The 17,500-nt window shown below is 41.5% G+C and overlaps 1 protein-coding gene and 11 non-coding genes across 12 annotated transcripts in view; 8 read left to right on the top strand and 4 right to left on the bottom strand.

Annotated features, from left to right (window-relative positions):
- Positions 1 to 17,500, bottom strand: part of si:dkeyp-23e4.3 (rho GTPase-activating protein 7) — a 96,441-nt gene that overhangs the window by 59,969 nt on the left and 18,972 nt on the right. The gene's annotated exons all lie outside the window — the stretch shown is intronic.
- On the bottom strand, positions 2,978 to 3,031 carry LOC134081165 (U7 small nuclear RNA). Its single transcript, XR_009939466.1, has one exon. It is a non-coding gene; the product is annotated as a U7 small nuclear RNA (small nuclear RNA).
- Positions 3,378 to 3,431, bottom strand: LOC134081163 (U7 small nuclear RNA). Its single transcript, XR_009939465.1, has one exon. It is a non-coding gene; the product is annotated as a U7 small nuclear RNA (small nuclear RNA).
- LOC134081168 (U7 small nuclear RNA) lies at positions 3,825 to 3,878 on the bottom strand. Its single transcript, XR_009939469.1, has one exon. It is a non-coding gene; the product is annotated as a U7 small nuclear RNA (small nuclear RNA).
- LOC134081169 (U7 small nuclear RNA) lies at positions 7,584 to 7,637 on the top strand. The gene has a single exon (XR_009939470.1). It is a non-coding gene; the product is annotated as a U7 small nuclear RNA (small nuclear RNA).
- LOC134081162 (U7 small nuclear RNA) lies at positions 8,314 to 8,367 on the top strand. The gene has a single exon (XR_009939464.1). It is a non-coding gene; the product is annotated as a U7 small nuclear RNA (small nuclear RNA).
- Positions 9,020 to 9,073, top strand: LOC134081172 (U7 small nuclear RNA). The gene has a single exon (XR_009939474.1). It is a non-coding gene; the product is annotated as a U7 small nuclear RNA (small nuclear RNA).
- LOC134081161 (U7 small nuclear RNA) lies at positions 10,953 to 11,006 on the top strand. Its single transcript, XR_009939463.1, has one exon. It is a non-coding gene; the product is annotated as a U7 small nuclear RNA (small nuclear RNA).
- On the top strand, positions 11,371 to 11,424 carry LOC134081160 (U7 small nuclear RNA). Its single transcript, XR_009939462.1, has one exon. It is a non-coding gene; the product is annotated as a U7 small nuclear RNA (small nuclear RNA).
- Positions 11,781 to 11,834, top strand: LOC134081171 (U7 small nuclear RNA). The gene has a single exon (XR_009939473.1). It is a non-coding gene; the product is annotated as a U7 small nuclear RNA (small nuclear RNA).
- LOC134081166 (U7 small nuclear RNA) lies at positions 12,191 to 12,244 on the top strand. Its single transcript, XR_009939467.1, has one exon. It is a non-coding gene; the product is annotated as a U7 small nuclear RNA (small nuclear RNA).
- On the top strand, positions 12,603 to 12,656 carry LOC134081167 (U7 small nuclear RNA). Its single transcript, XR_009939468.1, has one exon. It is a non-coding gene; the product is annotated as a U7 small nuclear RNA (small nuclear RNA).

Genomic DNA, 17,500 nt, shown 5'->3' with positions numbered 1-17,500 from the left:
GAGGGTGTTGTTTTATTCACGTAATGTGCTTGATCACCGCCGGTGAGGCCACCAATCCCTGGTGTCTGTGGGTGCCTCCTCATACTGTGTGTGTGTGTGTGTGTGTGTGTGTGCGTGTGTGTGTGTGTGTGCGTGCGTGCGTGCGTGCGTGCGTGCGTGCGTGCGTGCGTGCGTGCGTGCGCGCGCGTGTGTGTGTGTGTGTCAGTATGTGTCAGATGCAGCTGGTGTGTGTGTGTAGCCGAGCGCAGAGGGCATACCAGGTGAGGACAGCATCAGAAGGAACACCACCCCCCCGCTGGCACCCGGAGGGCAGCCTCATCTGGGCCGCAGCACAGCCGCATCAGGGCCGCATCACAGCCGTGTCACGGCCCGCTGCTATCAGGGGACCCATCGCCTGTCTCCGTTAGCGACCGCGGCAGAGGAGCCAGAGCTTTGATGGAAATGTCACGGCGTCTTTTCTTATTGAAAATCATTAGCTGCTGAAGACCATGACATTAAGAGTTACTGACGTGCACCAACGCGCTCAGTGTAAGCAAAAGCCAGCAAAAACAACAACGGCGACGGACATCAAAGCGCTGCATCTCTGCAGGCAACAAAGGGGTCCTTGCGAGCGGGGTGGGCTTGGCTTCTGCCTGCCAAGAAATGTCACAGATGGGAGAGCCATTCATCAAGCATGTAGGGCAGGCAGAGGTGTCAGAAGTAAAAGTACAAAGTAAAAACAGTACAGGTGATTTCACTAATGAGCTGCTCCACCTGGCTTAAATGTTTTGTTAATTAGAATCAGCTAATTAAGTGAGTGGTTGGAACAAAACTTGAAATAAAATGCAACTAAGTGACAGTTACACTAAAGGCTATACTGTTGTTGTCATGTTGTCATGAAAATGTTTATTTGTGCCATAAACCATCAAGTAGATGACTATCTACAACATCTTAACCCTGTGCTAAGGATGTATGTTTTTGATGCTATTGCCAACTCAATCAGCACTTTCGGACTGAACAGGGCAATTGCACTTTCACTAGTTTGGAGGTTAACATGGTTTTAAACTAGAGTTGGAAGTTGGAGTTTAAAACCATGTTGAACTCCTGACTAATGGTAGATCAATTGCCTCAACATTTGAATACTGATAGCAGAGTGAGCAGTCTATGAAAAGTTAAGAATTATGTTGTGCAATGATATCGTTGTGGAGAAAACTGAAATCAATTCCATCCAATTGCAAGGAAGAGAGCCCCTTCCCTGATATAAACTATGTATTATTGGGAGGACCAGAATTACTGTCGGGCATAGGGCCCAAATTCTCCTGCAGATAATGGCCGGGTTTCCCAGATTCATTAAGAAGCTCTTAAGTGCTATGAACTTCTTAGGAGCTTTCTTAGAACGCTTCTAAGAAGTTCTTGGCACTTAAGAGCTTCTTAACGAATCTGGGAAACCCGGCCATTGTAAGCAAGCTCTGAGTGCACAACTTTGTGACACCCCAAAGGGAGCAAATGAATGTAAATTGAGAAAGAATTCAATTTCACATTGCTCCTTCAAGGAACTGTATCTACGCTCTAAAATGTCCATATATTTTAACAATGGTCTTCTCATCAATGGTTATCCTGACAATACTCTGAAAATCCCTCATACTCATCAGTTGTTCTATGTCATACACATCCAAAAAAAAAGCCACAATAAAGAGTGCAGAGACACACAAAAAAACATTATTAACATTAACAAGACAGTAAAATTTACCCACAATCCCTAACTGCTGTAGCTAGGACTAGTTGAGTGGGAGGGGGGGGGGGGGGGGGGGGTAAAAGTCCAGCTCACATTTTTGTTCCAACCATTCACTCAATTAGCTGATTCTAATTAGCAAAACATTTAAGCCAGGTGTAGCAGCTCATTAGTGAAATCACCTGTACTGTTTTTACTTTGTACTTTTACTTCTGACACCTCTGGATAACTGTTTGTTTCTCATTTACCACATCTTTCTGATTTTTTGAGTTAGGCTATATTCAGAGGTGTAAAAGTCCAGCTCACATTTTTGTTCCAACCATTTACTTAATTAGCTGATTCTAATTAGCAAAACATTTAAGCCAGGTGGAGCAGCTCATTAGTGAAATCACCTGTACTGTTTTTACTTTGTACTTTTACTTCTGACACCTCTGATTTGCTTTGTTTGTTTGACATCTAGAGGCATTCATGACAGGTAAACATGCATTAGTCATGCTTACAGATTTCCCACTCTCTCACCCACTGCACTGCCAACCATGCTGAGAGAGAGAGAGAGAGGAGAAGGAGAAGAGTCTTAGGAGAAGACATAAAAACAGTTGAGCTAGCAGCACAGTATATGTATAAATGCCACAAATTAAGATTAGAAAGTACATTCGCAAATGGACAATGAACAGATCCTCTCGCCTGCTCTCATCACATCCAATTTCATTTTTCTATTACTATCTTAAGTATTTACTTATTTTTTTATTTGATAAAATATTTAATATTATATTTCCTTTCTTTCCCCTCTAGACCTGCTTGTTTTTCACTATTAACATAAACTTTTTTTTATCATTTTTTTTTTTTTTTAATTATTATTATATATTTTGATTATTTCATTTTTATTTATTTATCTACTGTCACTTTCATGTTTTAAAGTTCACTGATTATTGTTATAATATGCTTTGACAACACAAGTGCTCTTGTCATGTCAATAAAGCTTTTTGAATTTGAATTTGAATTTGAATTTGAGAGAGAGAGAGAGAGAGAGAGAGAGAGAGAGAGAGAGAGAGAGAGAGAGAGACTTCTCAACTTCTATCCCAAATTTCAATCTATTGAGATGGAAGATCACACGAAAATGAGATATTTAGTAGGAGAAGAGGAATACCGCACAACAGCATGGGGCTAACAAGTGAAGCTGTAAGTAAGCACTAGCATGGTGTGAACCTGCACTGCTAAGTGCTAGCATGGCAAACACGACAACTGTTTTCTTTTTTGTACAAAATTGTGGGCATCTAATTATTAGATGCCTGCTAGACAAATACTAAAAAGCAAATATTCCAATGCTGATGGGTGTGTGTGGTGCAGGTGTGTGTCCTGTAGCTGAGGGTCACACTCATGGTGGACAAACTCTACATCACTGGATGGGTGGAGTTATGCTAATATGTCTGTGTGTGTGTGTGTGTGTGTGTGTGTGTGATGTCATTACATCCCAAAGTAATCGTAATCCAGCAAATAATATGATTCAATGTATCCTATAAGTATATAAGCATTATGAGAAACCATTACAAAGAATGTGAAACGGATTAATCTAGAAACTATATCATATAAGTCACTTGTACCTCTAAAACCGGCACATGTGTTCACTATTACAATCAGAACTAAAACTTACTTTTGAACATGAAAGGTGGGCATCTAATTATTAGATGCCTGCTAGACAAATACTAAAAAGCAAATATTCCAATGCTGATGAGAGTGTGTGGTGCAGCTGTGTGTCCTGTAGCTGAGGGTCACACTCATGGTGGGCAAACCCAGAGGAGCTACATCACTGGATGGGTGGAGTTACGCTAAAGGCTGTCTGACAACTTCACTGCATTTAAAAAACTCTAAGACATAAGCACCGTCTCTAATTTCATATTTTTCACGCAGATTCATTCATCACAATACCTCAAGCACAAATACAAACAAATGTTATTAGCTTACATTGTATTACATTGCTGTAGTATCGCTCAAATGTAAAAATGTATTACTGATAGCCATAAAGTTATTCTGCTGCTATAAGTTGCTTTGAACAATGATGTCCTCCAAATTGAGAAGCGTAAATACAATAAGTTTTTTGTTTTTGGACAAAATAGTGGGCATCTAATTATTAGATGCCTGCTAGACAAATACTAAAAAGTAAATATTCCAATGCTGATGAGTGTGTGTGGTGCAGCTGTGTGTCCTGTAGCTGAGGGTCACACTCATGGTGGCCAAACTCAGAGGAGATACTCTACATCACTGGATGGGTGGAGTTATGCTAATATCGATCTGGCATAGACCTCTGAAGTTTGCCTGACAAAAAGAAACCAAAGCTGCCATCCTCTCCCATATAAGATAACTACCTATGGCAAGTTGCATTGTAAGCTGGCTGCCAAAACATAGTTATATCAAGAAGACAAAGCAAAAATGGCTATTACAAATTTGTATCTTATCTGTGGCTATCATGTCCCCAATTACCCCCATCTTTGGTCTCTATCTAGTCCGTCCTATGGCAGTCATCACATGGTCTTCATCTCTTTCAAATCTTTCACCTTTTACTACGATCTCCAGTTCATGGTGTTTTTGGGAGGCCAGCTTTGGCAGAGCTGCTATGCCTGTCCAAAGTCAAGTGTGTGTCCCACCATGTCACGCCTCTTTTTACTTTTTCCCCCTCCACTTTTGCCCCCTCCACACCCACACTTGATGCCTCTCTGTTTGCCCCACCACCCCGTGCCCTGAAAGAGTTTGCGGTGCCGCGGAGGCAGCCGCCAGAGCCCGCACAGCCTTTTTTTTTACAATCTCACTAGAACTTTGGGTTTTCCAACAGTAGCAAGATCACACCAGGACTTTGGATTTCCAACAGGAGCAAGATCATACCAGAACTTTGGGTTTTCCAACAGTAGCAAGATCATACCAGTGGGGTATACTACGAATCTCGATTAGTGGGTTAGCGAGGTATGTTGCGCTCAAAGCCAGGGTATGCTGTCATACGAAAGTGGATTTGTTTTAGCGTCGCTGTATCACCATGGTATCTTATGTTCGCAACCAAACCTGGTCGGGAGCAGGTTATGTGCTTAGTTATAGCTCAAATCGTGAAAAATCACCGCCCTCTGGCCAATTCTAACCAATCCATTATCTTGAAAAACGAAGTTATCTCACGTGTGCTAATCTGTCATACTTAGAACAAGTTCAGCCCCGCCTCTGCAAACATTTTGAAACTCGAAGGCGCTTTTAACTAGGTTGCGCGTACAAATATGTCACTACTATGGACGTGCATACCATGCAATATTTGATGACCATCGATTTTTTGATGTTATGGGTTAGACACTAAAAAAGACCACCCTAGATTTCTCTGCCGCTCATAAATGCGGAAGTAATCGTTGGTTAACCTAGGCTGTCTTGTGCGTCTCCACGTTTCCCGATTGGTCAAAGTCACCCCAACCACGAGAACGCGCACAGATCTGAGCTGAAAGCCTAGTTGGACAAATTCATCCTTGAGTGAGTTTCGTAGTACCACTCAACTCTGATTGCGACTTTCGTTTTTAGCAATCCAGGTTATCCAAAGAAAACCTGGTTATGTTCAACGAGATTCGTAGTATACCCCACAGGACTTTGGATTTCCAACAGGAGCAAGATCATACCAGGACTTTGGATTTCCAACCGGAGCAAGATCATACCAGGACTTTGGATTTTCAACAGGAGCAGGATCGTATAGGACTTTGGACTTTCAGACAGGAGTGCAGGTGATGGCTCTAAACAGGACAGTGGGGGTGAAGAACACAATGCGGATATTTGTGCCTGCGGCAAGACGGAAGGAAGTCACAAGCAGTTATGTTACAAAGGAGATTCTGACTGGGGTCCTGGGACTTGCAACAGAAGACGTGCTTTGTCTTCACCCTCTTCCCGGGCAAGGTATGGTGGATGTTACGTTCGGGTCAACAGCAGCTTTTGAAAGAGCTAAGCAAAGAGTGAGCAAGAACCAGCAAGATGAAGTCTTCAGAGGCATGGGGATCACCTGCTGGGAGCTGTATGAGACAGTGATAGTGCATATGTATAATCCATTTGTGAGTTACAAATATGTTGTTGCATTTTTGAGGCAGTACTGCAGTGATGTTAAAAACGGAACCAAGATAAGAGATGAGTTTGGAATATGGAATGGACAACGCAGATTTCAAGTGTCTCTTAAGTTGAGGAAAGATGGCAAGACAAAAGACTATCCTCCTCAATTCTTTTCAATCGGTTCTGATCAGGGATTTCTGGTCTTCCCAGGACAGCTAGGCAGGTGTTGGAGATGTGGAAGGCCAGGCCACAGTAAAGACCCGGGTCCAGAGGAGAAACGCCGCCATTGTGACTCCACCATGCATACGGCGATGGAGTGTGTGGTGCCAAGAAAGAGCCGCTTGTGTGGCCTCCTCACCGAGCACCCCGCGAAAGAGACGCCACAGGCTGAACCGTCTCAACCCCCAGAAGAGAAAAGTGAAGCTGGACAGAAGAGTGAGCAAGCTGGAGTTGAAAGGGTTGGGAAGCAAGCTGTGACTGTGGGGTCAATTCCCATCCCTCAGACTCAAGCCCAGGAACAAGAACAAGCAGTAGAAAGTATGAGTCTGAAGAGCGCTTTGGCAAAAGGAGGTGAGGTCCAGGTTGCAGTTGGGCAGCCCCTACAAAATGCACTTGGAAGAAGAAAGGTAATAGAGACAAAAGAAAACCCAAAGGAAATTTGGGAGAGCGAGCAAGCAAGGTTGCAAGTTTGCCAGGAAAAGTTGCTGCACCTGGAGGTGTGATCATAAAGCAATCAGCAAGGTGGAGTGTTGGTGAATTGGAGGAGGCCACATGGATGAAGAAATAGCTGTAACGATTAAGCGTTCCTTGCAGATTTGAGAGAGATGAGAATCCGGTGAGGCATTAGAAGACTATCAACCAGATTCCACCTCAGCAAGAGAGATGTGCAAGTGTTGGTGAGCACATGGTTCCCCTCCCCCGCACATGGTTCCCCTCCCCCGCACATGGGAAAGTACAAAATTGGGATGAGAAGAAGCAGATGGCAGTTACTGGGATGGCCAAACCCAGTAAGGAAGTCTCAGACTCATTAATTGATTTGGTGTTTTGAGTTTTGAGTAAAATGAATGTGAGAGTTTAGTGTATGAATGCAGAGACATTAGTTTTGATTAAAGGAATGTGGTAGAAGAGTGAGATATGTTGTATTGAAAAGGTGAATTTTGAACCATTTTTTTTGTCTGGGAAATGTGTTGTATTGCTTTGAAATGACCTGAGTTCTAAAAAATGGTTTGTTTTTTCCATTAAATAAAAATCTGATAACTAGATGCCCGCCCAACATGTTCAAAAAACTCTGTGGTGGTGCTTGGGCTACAGTATCAGTCATCAACATCTAGGCCATCTTTGCCCATAAAAGGAGATCCGGGAGTCAATTGAAGCTAACTGCCTATGGCAAGTTGCATTGTAAGCTCTGGGGTAGCAAAGAACAAAGTGTGCAGTCTTCACCTACCGAAGATCACAGTATCCACTAGACGGCAGTGGAGAAAACTGTAGCGAAAAATGTCTGCATTTCCAATGTCATCATCCCCGCGAGAGTTTAACTGGTGCGATAATTCCAAACCCCCATGTTATTTTCCCATAGAAAAAATCTCAAGATACCAAATCTCTTATTTGGGAAAAGATGGTAGCTTTTTTGTAGGCGAACTTCAGAGGTCTTTGGATGATAGTGTTTATGTTGTGGAGTTTAGCAATAAATGCAGTGAGGTTATCAGACAGCTATTAGCATAACTCCACCCATCCAGTGATGTAGTTTGCCCACCATGAGTGTGACCCTCAGCTACAGGTCACACACCTGCACCACACACACTCATCAGTATTGGAATATTTGCTTTTTAGTTTTTGTCTAGCAGGTATCTAATAATTAGATGCCCATCCTTGGTGTTCAAAAACAAAGATAGTACAGACTGTGAAAACACTTGCAGGTGTTTTAGGTGCAAGTGACTTACACGATGGCGTTTTTACATTGATGCCGTTCTCATTCTGTATAATGGATTTGTCATATAATTTCCCTCGTTATTCTTCATGCTAATATTGTCAAATGTAATGACATCACATGCACATTAGCATAACTCTACCCATCCAGTGATAAGATAAAACCTCTGTCTTAGTTTTACAGTTGTAGTCAATGTATAAGTCAGCTTTTCCAGTGTTATGCCTAGATTTATAAATTCCCCGTTTCTCACAGAGAAGAAGATTTCCCGAAAAGTCCATCCTGATTCATCGTGTTTCATATACAGTACAGTACCAGACATTATTGCTAACTCCCCTTTCTTCATAGAGAGTTAGAGGATTTCTCATGAAGGTCCTTCCTGATTTGTCATTTCTCATTCTTTATAATGGATTACTCATAACTGTCCTTCCTGATTCTTGCTTATATTCTTATGGAATACTTTGAATCATATTATTTGCTGGATTATGATTGTTTTGAGATGTAATGACATCACACATATTAGCATAACTCCACCCATCCAGTGATGTAGTTTGTCCACCATGAGTGTGACCCTCAGCTACAGGACACACACCTGCACCACACACACTCATCAGCATTGGAATATTTGCTTTTTAGTATTTGTCTAGCAGGCATCTAATAATTAGATGCCCACCTTTGATGTTCAAAGATAAGATAAAACCACTGTCCATGTTGGTATTGCTAGCAGCATACATCTTGCTTTTACAGCTGTAGTCCAAGTATAATTCAGCTTTTCCAGTGTCATGCCTAGATTTATAAGTTCCCCGTTTCTCACAGAGAAGTGGATTTCTCGTAAAAGTCCATCCAGATTCATAGTGTGTCATATACAGACATTATTGCTAACTCCCCATTCTTCATAGAGAGTTAGAGGATTTCTCATGAAGGTCCTACCTGATTTGTAGTAATTCACAAACATTATTCTTGGAGATGTGTATCATATTATTTGCTTGAATATTACTGGGCTTTGAGATTTAATGTCAAACCTGTATTAGCATATATCCGCCCATATTTGCCTTTTAGAATTTGTCTAGCAGCCATCTACTTACTAGGTGCTCACCAGTCATGTTCAATATACATCTCTGTATATTTCTTTGTAGTATTAGTATTGGAAATATGATCATTATTGACAAATTAGCTTATGTGTTTTGGAGTTTTTGAAGCGCAGCAAAGATGTGGATCCCACATTAGCATAACTCCACCCATCCAGTGCTGTAGAGTTTGTCCACCATGAGTGTGACCCTCAGCTACAGGACACACAGCTGCACCACACACACTCAGCAGCATTGGAATATTTGCTTTTTAGTATTTGTCTTGCAGGCATCTAATAATTAGATGTCCACCTTTGATGTTCAAAAAAAATCTTTCAGGTTTCAATTGATAATGAAATATGTTCAGTTTTTATAGTTACAATTGATCCGTACGATAAAATTTCAATGGCAGATGTCAGTCGTGCTTTATAAAGAATTTGTCATGCTTGTCCTTGGTTCATAATGTTTATATTGTTACAGGATACTTCAAATCATATTATTTGCTGGATTACGATTACTTTGGGATGTAATGACCTCACACACACACACATTAGCGCACCCATCCAGCAGAGGTGTCAGAAGTAAAAGTACAAAGTAAAAACAGTACAGGTGATTTCACTAATGAGCTGCTCCACCTGGCTTAAATGTTTTGCTAATTAGAATCAGCTAATTAAGTGAGTGGTTGGAACAAAAATGTGAGCTGGACTTTAGCCCCCCCCCCCCCCCCCCCCCCCCACACACACACACACTCACTCACACACACACACTCAACCTGTCAGCTACAGCAGTTAGGGATTGTGGGTAAATTTTACTGTCTTTTTAATGTTAATAATGCTTTTTTTGTGTGTCTCTGCACTCTTTATTGTGGATTTTTTGGATGTGTATGACATCTATGTTCTATAGAACAACTGATGAGTATAAGGGATTTTCAGAGCATTGTCAGGATAACCATTGATGAGAAGACCATTGTTAAAATATATGGACATTTTAGAGAATACACATAGTTCCCCAAAGGTGCAATGTGAAATTGACTACTTTCTCAATTTACATTCATCTGCTCCCTTTGGGGTGTCACAAAGTTGAGCACTCAGTGCTTGCTTACAATGGCTGGGTCTCCCAGATTCGTTAAGAAGCTCTTAAGTGCTAAGAGCTTCTTAGAAGCATTCTAAAGCTCCTAAGAAGTTTATAGCACTTAAGAGTTTCTTAATGAATCTGGGAAACCCAGACATTATCTGCAGAAGCACTTGGGCCCTATGCCCAACAGTTATTCTGGGCCTCCCAATAATATGTACTTTACAGTATGTCAGGGAAGGGGCTTAGGCCCCCTGTCAGTGCTGCATGCTTGCAATTGGATGGATTTCGGTATTGAAATATTGAACCAATTGATCTTCCGTTAGTCAGGAGTTTAACACGGTTTTAAACTCCAACTCTAGTTTAAACCATGTTTACCTCCAAACTAGTGAAAGTGCAATTGCCCTGTTCAGTCTGAAAGTGCTGATTGAGTTGGCAACAAGATCAAATACATAGAATCTTGGCACGGGATTAAGATGTTGTAGATGGTCATCTACTTGATGGTTTATGGCACAAATAAACATTTTCATGACAACATGACAACAACAGTATAGCCTTTAGTGTAACTTTCACTTAGTTGCATTTTATTTCAAGATTAAATTTCAGTGGCCTAGGGTTACATGTAATATCTTAAAGAATAAGTTGACTTGGGCTGTGGCATTATGGGAACAAACTTCAGCTAATTTTTATTGTTGTTTAGACTTGTTTTTGTAAGTAGCACCAACTAAAGTCAGTCAGCCGATTTCTTTTTACTTTCTGTTAACTCATACTACTCAATTGTAAAAGTTTGTAAGACGAAATCACAAAAAAAAAGTTTAGATAACTTTGTTTCTCATTTACCACGTCTTTCTGATTTTAGTTAGGCTATATATTCTGAGGTGTAAAAGTCCAGCTCACATTTTTGTTCCAACCATTTACTTAATTAGCTGATTCTAATTAGCAAAACATTTAAGCCAGGTGGAGCAGCTCATTAGTGAAATCACCTGTACTGTTTTTACTTTGTACTTTTACTTCTGACACCTCTGCCATCCAGTGATGTAACTCCTCTGGGTTTGCCCACCGTGAGTGTGACCCTCAGCTACAGGACACACAGCTGCACCACACACACTCATCAGCATTGGAATATTTGCTTTTTAGTATTTGTCTAGCAGGCATCTAATAATTAGATGCCCACCTTTCATGTTCAAAAAAAAAAAGAAAGATTGTTCAGACCACTACTGTAAAATATATGTTCAGTTTTTGAGTAAAGTGACCTGTAAGATATTGACATTGACAGAAGAAGATTCATGTAAGTTGTCTTTTATAATGAATTTCTCATATTGTCCTTCCTGGTTCATATTGTTACGGGATCAATTACAATCATATTTTTTGCTGGAGTATGATTCAGATGTAATGAGATCATTGAGATGTAATGACATCACACATACATTAGCATAACTCCACCCATCCAGTGATGTAGCGCCTCTGAGTTTGTCCACCATGAGTGTGACCCTCAGCTACAGGACACACAGCTGCAACACACACACTCATTAGCATTGGAATATTTGCTTTTTAGTATTTGTCTAGCAGGCATCTAATAATTAGATGCCCACCTTTCATGTTCAAAAACAAAGATTATTTTTGTCTTCAACTGACAGTAAAAACATGCCTAGTTTTTGTAGATCCAAGTGAACTGCAAGATAGAGTATACAATGGCAGGTCAAGATGACTGCATTTCTCATTCTTTATAATGTATTTCTCGTAATTATCCTTCCTGATTCTTACTTACATTCTGATAGAATACTTTGAATCATATTATTTGTCGGATTATGATTGTTTTGAGATGTAATGACATCACAAACACACATTAGCATAACCCCACCCATCCAGTGATGTAGAGTTTGTCCACCGTGAGTGTGACCCTCAGCTACAGGACACACAGCTGCACCACACACACCCATCAGCACTGGAATATTTGCTTTTTAGTATTTGTCTAGCAGGCATCTAATAATTAGATTCCCACCTTTCATGTTCAAGAAAAAAAAAGATTGTTCAGACCGCTACTGTAAAATATATGTTCAGTTTTTATAGTTACAAGTGACCTGTAAGATATTGACATTGACAGAAGAAGATTCATGTTAGTTGTCTTTTATAATGAATTTCTCATATTGTCCTTCCTGGTTCATATTGTTACGGGATCAATTACAATCATATTATTTGCTGGAGTATGATTCAGAAGTAATGAGATCATTGAGATGTAATGATATCACACACGCATTAGCATAACTCCACCCATCCAGTGATGTAGAGTTTGTCCACCGTGAGTGTGACCCTCAGCTACAGGACACACAGCCGCACCACACACACACATCAGCATTGGAATATTTGCTTTTTAATATTTGTCTAGCAGGCATCTAATAATTAGGTGCCCACCTTTCATGTTCAAAAAAAAAAATCCTTCAGACCGCTACTGTAAAATATATGTTCAGTTTTTGAGTAAAGTCACCTGTAAGATATTGACATTGACAGAAGAAGATTCATGTAAGTTGTCTTTTATAATGAATTTCTCATATTGTCCTTCCTGGTTCATATTGTTACGGGATCAATTACAATCATATTTTTTGCTGGAGTATGATTCAGATGTAATGAGATCATTGAAATGTAATGACATCACACACACATTAGCATAACCCCACCCATCCAGTGATGTAGCACTTCTGAGTTTGTCCACCATGAGTGTGACCCTCAGCTACAGGACACACAGCTGCACCACACACACTCATCAGCATTGGAATATTTACTTTTTAGTATTTGTCTAGCAGGCATCTAATAATTAGATGCCCACCTTTCATGTTCAAAAATAAAAAAATATTCAGACCGCTACTGTAAAATATATGTTGAGTTTTTATAGTTACAAGTTACATGTAAGATATTGACGTTGACAGAAGAAGATTCATGTTAGTTGTCTTTTATAATGAATTTCTCACTTCTTATATAAATAATCACAATGTGTTTGTTCCCCTCTGTGTTTCTCTCGCTCATGCACACACACACACACACACACACACACACACACACACACACACACACACACACACTCTCTCTCTCTCTGTCTATCCATCTGTATCTATTACTTGTGTGTGTGTGTGTGTGTGTGTGTGTGTGTGTGTGTGTGTGTGTGTGTCCTGCTCAGGGGTCACACTCCATGGGGACACTGTGCTGAATGAGCAGCAGCGGCCAAGAGGACCAAACCAGAGTGGAACAAGCCAACACACAACGTGACGACGCGGAAGAGTGTGTGTGTGTGTGTGTGTGTGTGTGAGAGAGAGAGAGATAGAGAGAGAGAGAGAGAGTGTGTGTGTATAAGTGTGAGTGTGACTGTGTGTATACGTGTGAGTGTGTATATTTGTATGAGTGTGTGTCAGAGGTGTCAGAAGTAAAAGTACAAAGTAAAAACAGTACAGGTGATTTCACTAATGAGCTGCTCCACCTGGCTTAAATGTTTTGCTAATTAGAATCAGCTAATTAAGTAAATGGTTGGAACAAAAATGTGAGCTGGACTTTAGCCCCCCCCCCCCTCCCCCCCCCCCACACACACACACACACACACACACACACACACACACACTCACACTCACTCACACACACACACTCAACCTGTCCTAGCTACAGCAGTTAGGGATTGTGGGTCAATTTTACTGTCTTTTTAATGTTAATAATGCTTTTTTTGTGTGTCTCTGCACTCTTTATTGTGGATTTTTTGGATGTGTATGACATCTATGTTCTATAGAACAACTGATGAGTATAAGGGATTTTCAGAGCATTGTCAGGATAACCATTGATGAGAAGACCATTGTTAAAATATATGGACATTTTAGAGAATACACATAGTTCCCCAAAGGTGCAATGTGAAATTGACTACTTTCTCAATTTACATTCATCTGCTCCCTTTGGGGTGTCACAAAGTTGAGCACTCAGTGCTTGCTTACAATGGCTGGGTCTCCCAGATTCGTTAAGAAGCTCTTAAGTGCTAAGAGCTTCTTAGAAGCATTCAGCTCCTAAGAAGTTTATAGCACTTAAGAGCTTCTTAATGAATCTGGGAAACCCAGACATTATCAGCAGAAGCACTTGGGCCCTATACCCGACAGTTATTCTGGGCCTCCCAATAATATGTAAGCCTAGTTTACAGTATGTCAGGGAAGGGGCTTAGGCCCCCTGTCAGTGCTGCATGCTTGCAATTGGATGGATTTCGGTATTCAAATATTGAAGCAATTGATCTTCCGTTAGTCAGGAGTTTAACACGGTTTTAAACTCCAACTCTAGTTTAAAACATGTTTACCTCCAAACTAGTGAAAGTGCAATTGCCCTGTTCAGTCTGAAAGTGCTGATTGAGTTGGCAACAAGATCAAACACATAGAATCTTGGCACGGGATTAAGATGTTGTAGATGGTCATCTACTTGACGGTTTATGGCACAAATAAACATTTTCATGACAACATGACAACAACAGTATAGCCTTTAGTGTAACTTTCACTTAGTTGCATTTTATTTCAAGATTAAATTTCAGTGGCCTAGGGTTACATGTAATATCTTAAAGAATAAGTTGACTTGGGCTGTGGCATTATGGGAACAAACTTCAGCTAATTTTTATTGTTGTTTAGACTTGTTTTTGTAAGTAGCACCAACTAAAGTCAGTCAGCCGATTTCTTTTTACTTTGTGTTAACTCATACTACTCAATTGTAAAAGTTTGTAAGACGAAATCACAAAAAAAAGTTTAGATAACTGTTTGTTTCTCATTTACCACGTCTTTCTGATTTTTTTGAGTTAGGCTATATATTCTGAGGTGTAAAAGTCCAGCTCACATTTTTGTTCCAACCATTTACTTAATTAGCTGATTCTAATTAGCAAAACATTTAAGCCAGGTGGAGCAGCTCATTAGTGAAATCACCTGTACTGTTTTTACTTTGTACTTTTACTTCTGACACCTCTGGTGTGTGTATGTGTTTGTGAGAAAGGGACATGGAGAGAGAGTGTGTGAGTGTGTGTGAGTGTTGTTTGTGCCACCTGGGATGTGTATGGGGCAGGGGAGGAAATGAGGCGATGGAGCGATGTAGGAAACAGCAAGAACATAATAATGAGGAGCCAGAGCTCAGCCAGTGGCACACATGATCGCACGCATGCACGCACGCACGCACACACACGATCAGATTCAACAGGTAATACAAGATTCAATTGGTACACACACACACACACACACACAGCCTGAGACATTGATCAGATTCAATTGGTCACACACACATACACACACACACACACACACACACACACACACACACAGATCAGATTCAATCTGTTATATCACTCATTGAAATCCGTATTTCTCCCATCTCAAGGCAAACTGAGGGAATGATGCACGACCATTCAAAAACATGACTGGTTTTCTAAAGATATAAAGCTTAATGCTAATTGGTGAAGTGTCCCTTTAAAGCCTTTCTCTGCAAGTTTCTTACCATAAAGGCATTATATGAAAGTTTCCTACCTTAACATAATAACTTCAAAGTCACTTTGATCATAAACTAGCTTGGAAAAACAGCCTTGCAACCTCGCTCTCCCCCAAATTGCTCTGCGGCAATTGTGCAATAGCCTACCATTTGCATAAACTCATGTAATATTGCCTTGACTTGAGTTCAAAGATGACCTTTGAACAGGTCAAGGCACAGAGCCAAGACTGGACTCAGGTCCAGGACTGGAGGCTGGACCCATCGGAAATAACCAGAACATGGTATCAGTGGAGTAACTCAGAGGGGTAGTCATATCTATCGCTCACTCTATCACTCTCTCTCTCTATCGCTCTCTCTCTCTCTCTCTCTCTATCTCTCTCTCTATCTCTCTCTCACACACACACACAAACACATACAAACACAAAGACACACACACACACACAATTGCATTCATGGTGGTAGATAGAAAGACAGATAAGAAGAAAGGAAGACACAGAAAGAAACAGTGGAAGAGAGAGAGAAAGTGATAGAATGAGAGAAAGAGAGAACAAAAGAAACAGAGAAAAAGAGAGAAGCATTGGAAGAGAGAAAGAGAGGAACAGTGAAACAGAGAGAGAAAGAGAGAGAGAAAGACAGAGAGAGAAAGAGAGAGAGAGAAAGAGAGAGAGAAAGAGAGAGAGAGAAAGAGAGAGATGAGTCCCTGCAGCTCAACTAAGTGCACATGGTGGTGTGTCTAGTGTGAGCAGACACTTTTATAGCTCATTCCCCCCTCTTTCTCTCTTTCCGACTTTCTCTCTCTTACACACACACACACACACACACACAGACACAGACACAGACACACACACACACACACACAAACACACACACACACACACACACACACACACACACACACAGACACACACACATCAGTGATGAATGCGGACTCTCTAGGGCCATGTTAAATGCAGCGCTGATAGAGAGAGCATGCTCACACTGCTTCTCCTCCTCCACCACACACACATCCATCCATAACACCCCCCCCCCCACACACACACACACACACACACACACCCTCACATCACCCTAACCTTGAAACTTCAGCCGCTGTGCCTAGTTGGCAGATCTATCAAGCGGCCGGAGACACACACACACACGACTGATGCCCACCCCGGCCATTTGTGAGAGAGAGGGCTAAATGAGTGTGTGTGTGTGTGTGTGTGTGTGTGTGCGCGCCTGTGTGTGTGTGTGTGTGTGTGTGTGAATGAGGAGAGCTGATATCTCTGTACCAACCCCATTCGTTTCAGCAGAGTGGCTGTTGCTATACGTCCTGCGTGCTCTTTTTCTCTTCCTTATTTGTGTTGTGCGGAGGGCCGTTGCCGCGGCGCCCTGCATCGATGTCAGGGCCGGCCCATTCATCTGTTACCACGACGCCCGCAGCTGCGGACAGGGAAACAAATCAGAGCATAACGCGGCGCGCGTGAACCGGAGATGCACGCTCCATTATTTAGAGCTCACTCGATAACGCCGGCGTAATTGATATTCGCGGGGAGTGGTTGCGCTCCTCGGCAACGCTGGCCAGCCTATAAATACACACAAGTGGTAGGAGCTCGCCCTTTAAAAACACCAACGAGAGCTGGCAGGGAAAAAGAGGAGGAATGAGAAAAAAGGGGAAGACGAGAGAGAGAGAGAGGGAAGAAAGAATCACAAGAGGAGCTATTTATCAAACTAAACGACTCCAGCAAGGCGAAACAGACCATCATTTGAATAGCGATGCCTCCAAACTTCTGTCTGGCATGGCTCCTGGTTGCTACGGCGAGGAGCGTTATCGAGCAGATCCAGAGACTTTAGAGGTGTGTGTGTGTGTGTGTGTCTGTGTGTCTGTGTGTCTATGTGTGTGTGTGTGTGGGCACGGTGTTGCAACCCCTGCTGGAGAGCCTTCGATCATCTCAAATGAGAAGCTCAATCCAGCCAAAATTAGCCAACAAGCAAGCTGACTAATCAATCTAACACTTCGCCAGTGTGTGTGCGTGTGTGTGTGTGTGTGAGAGAGAGAGAAAGAGAGAGACTCATAGAGGTCACGATGAAGGAGTGAATAACAACTAGAAAGAAAGGAGGAGAGATGGGGAAAAGAACGAGCGAACGAAAAGAGAAGAAATATGGATTGAACAAAGACAGAAACTTCACATTCAAAACAGTCAGGCA

Source organism: Sardina pilchardus, chromosome 5 (genome assembly GCF_963854185.1).
Source record: "Sardina pilchardus chromosome 5, fSarPil1.1, whole genome shotgun sequence".
In the NCBI taxonomy this organism is placed as follows: Eukaryota; Metazoa; Chordata; class Actinopteri; order Clupeiformes; family Clupeidae; genus Sardina; species Sardina pilchardus.
Note: the sequence above shows the minus strand (reverse complement) of the source record. Positions and strands in the feature narration are given on the sequence as shown.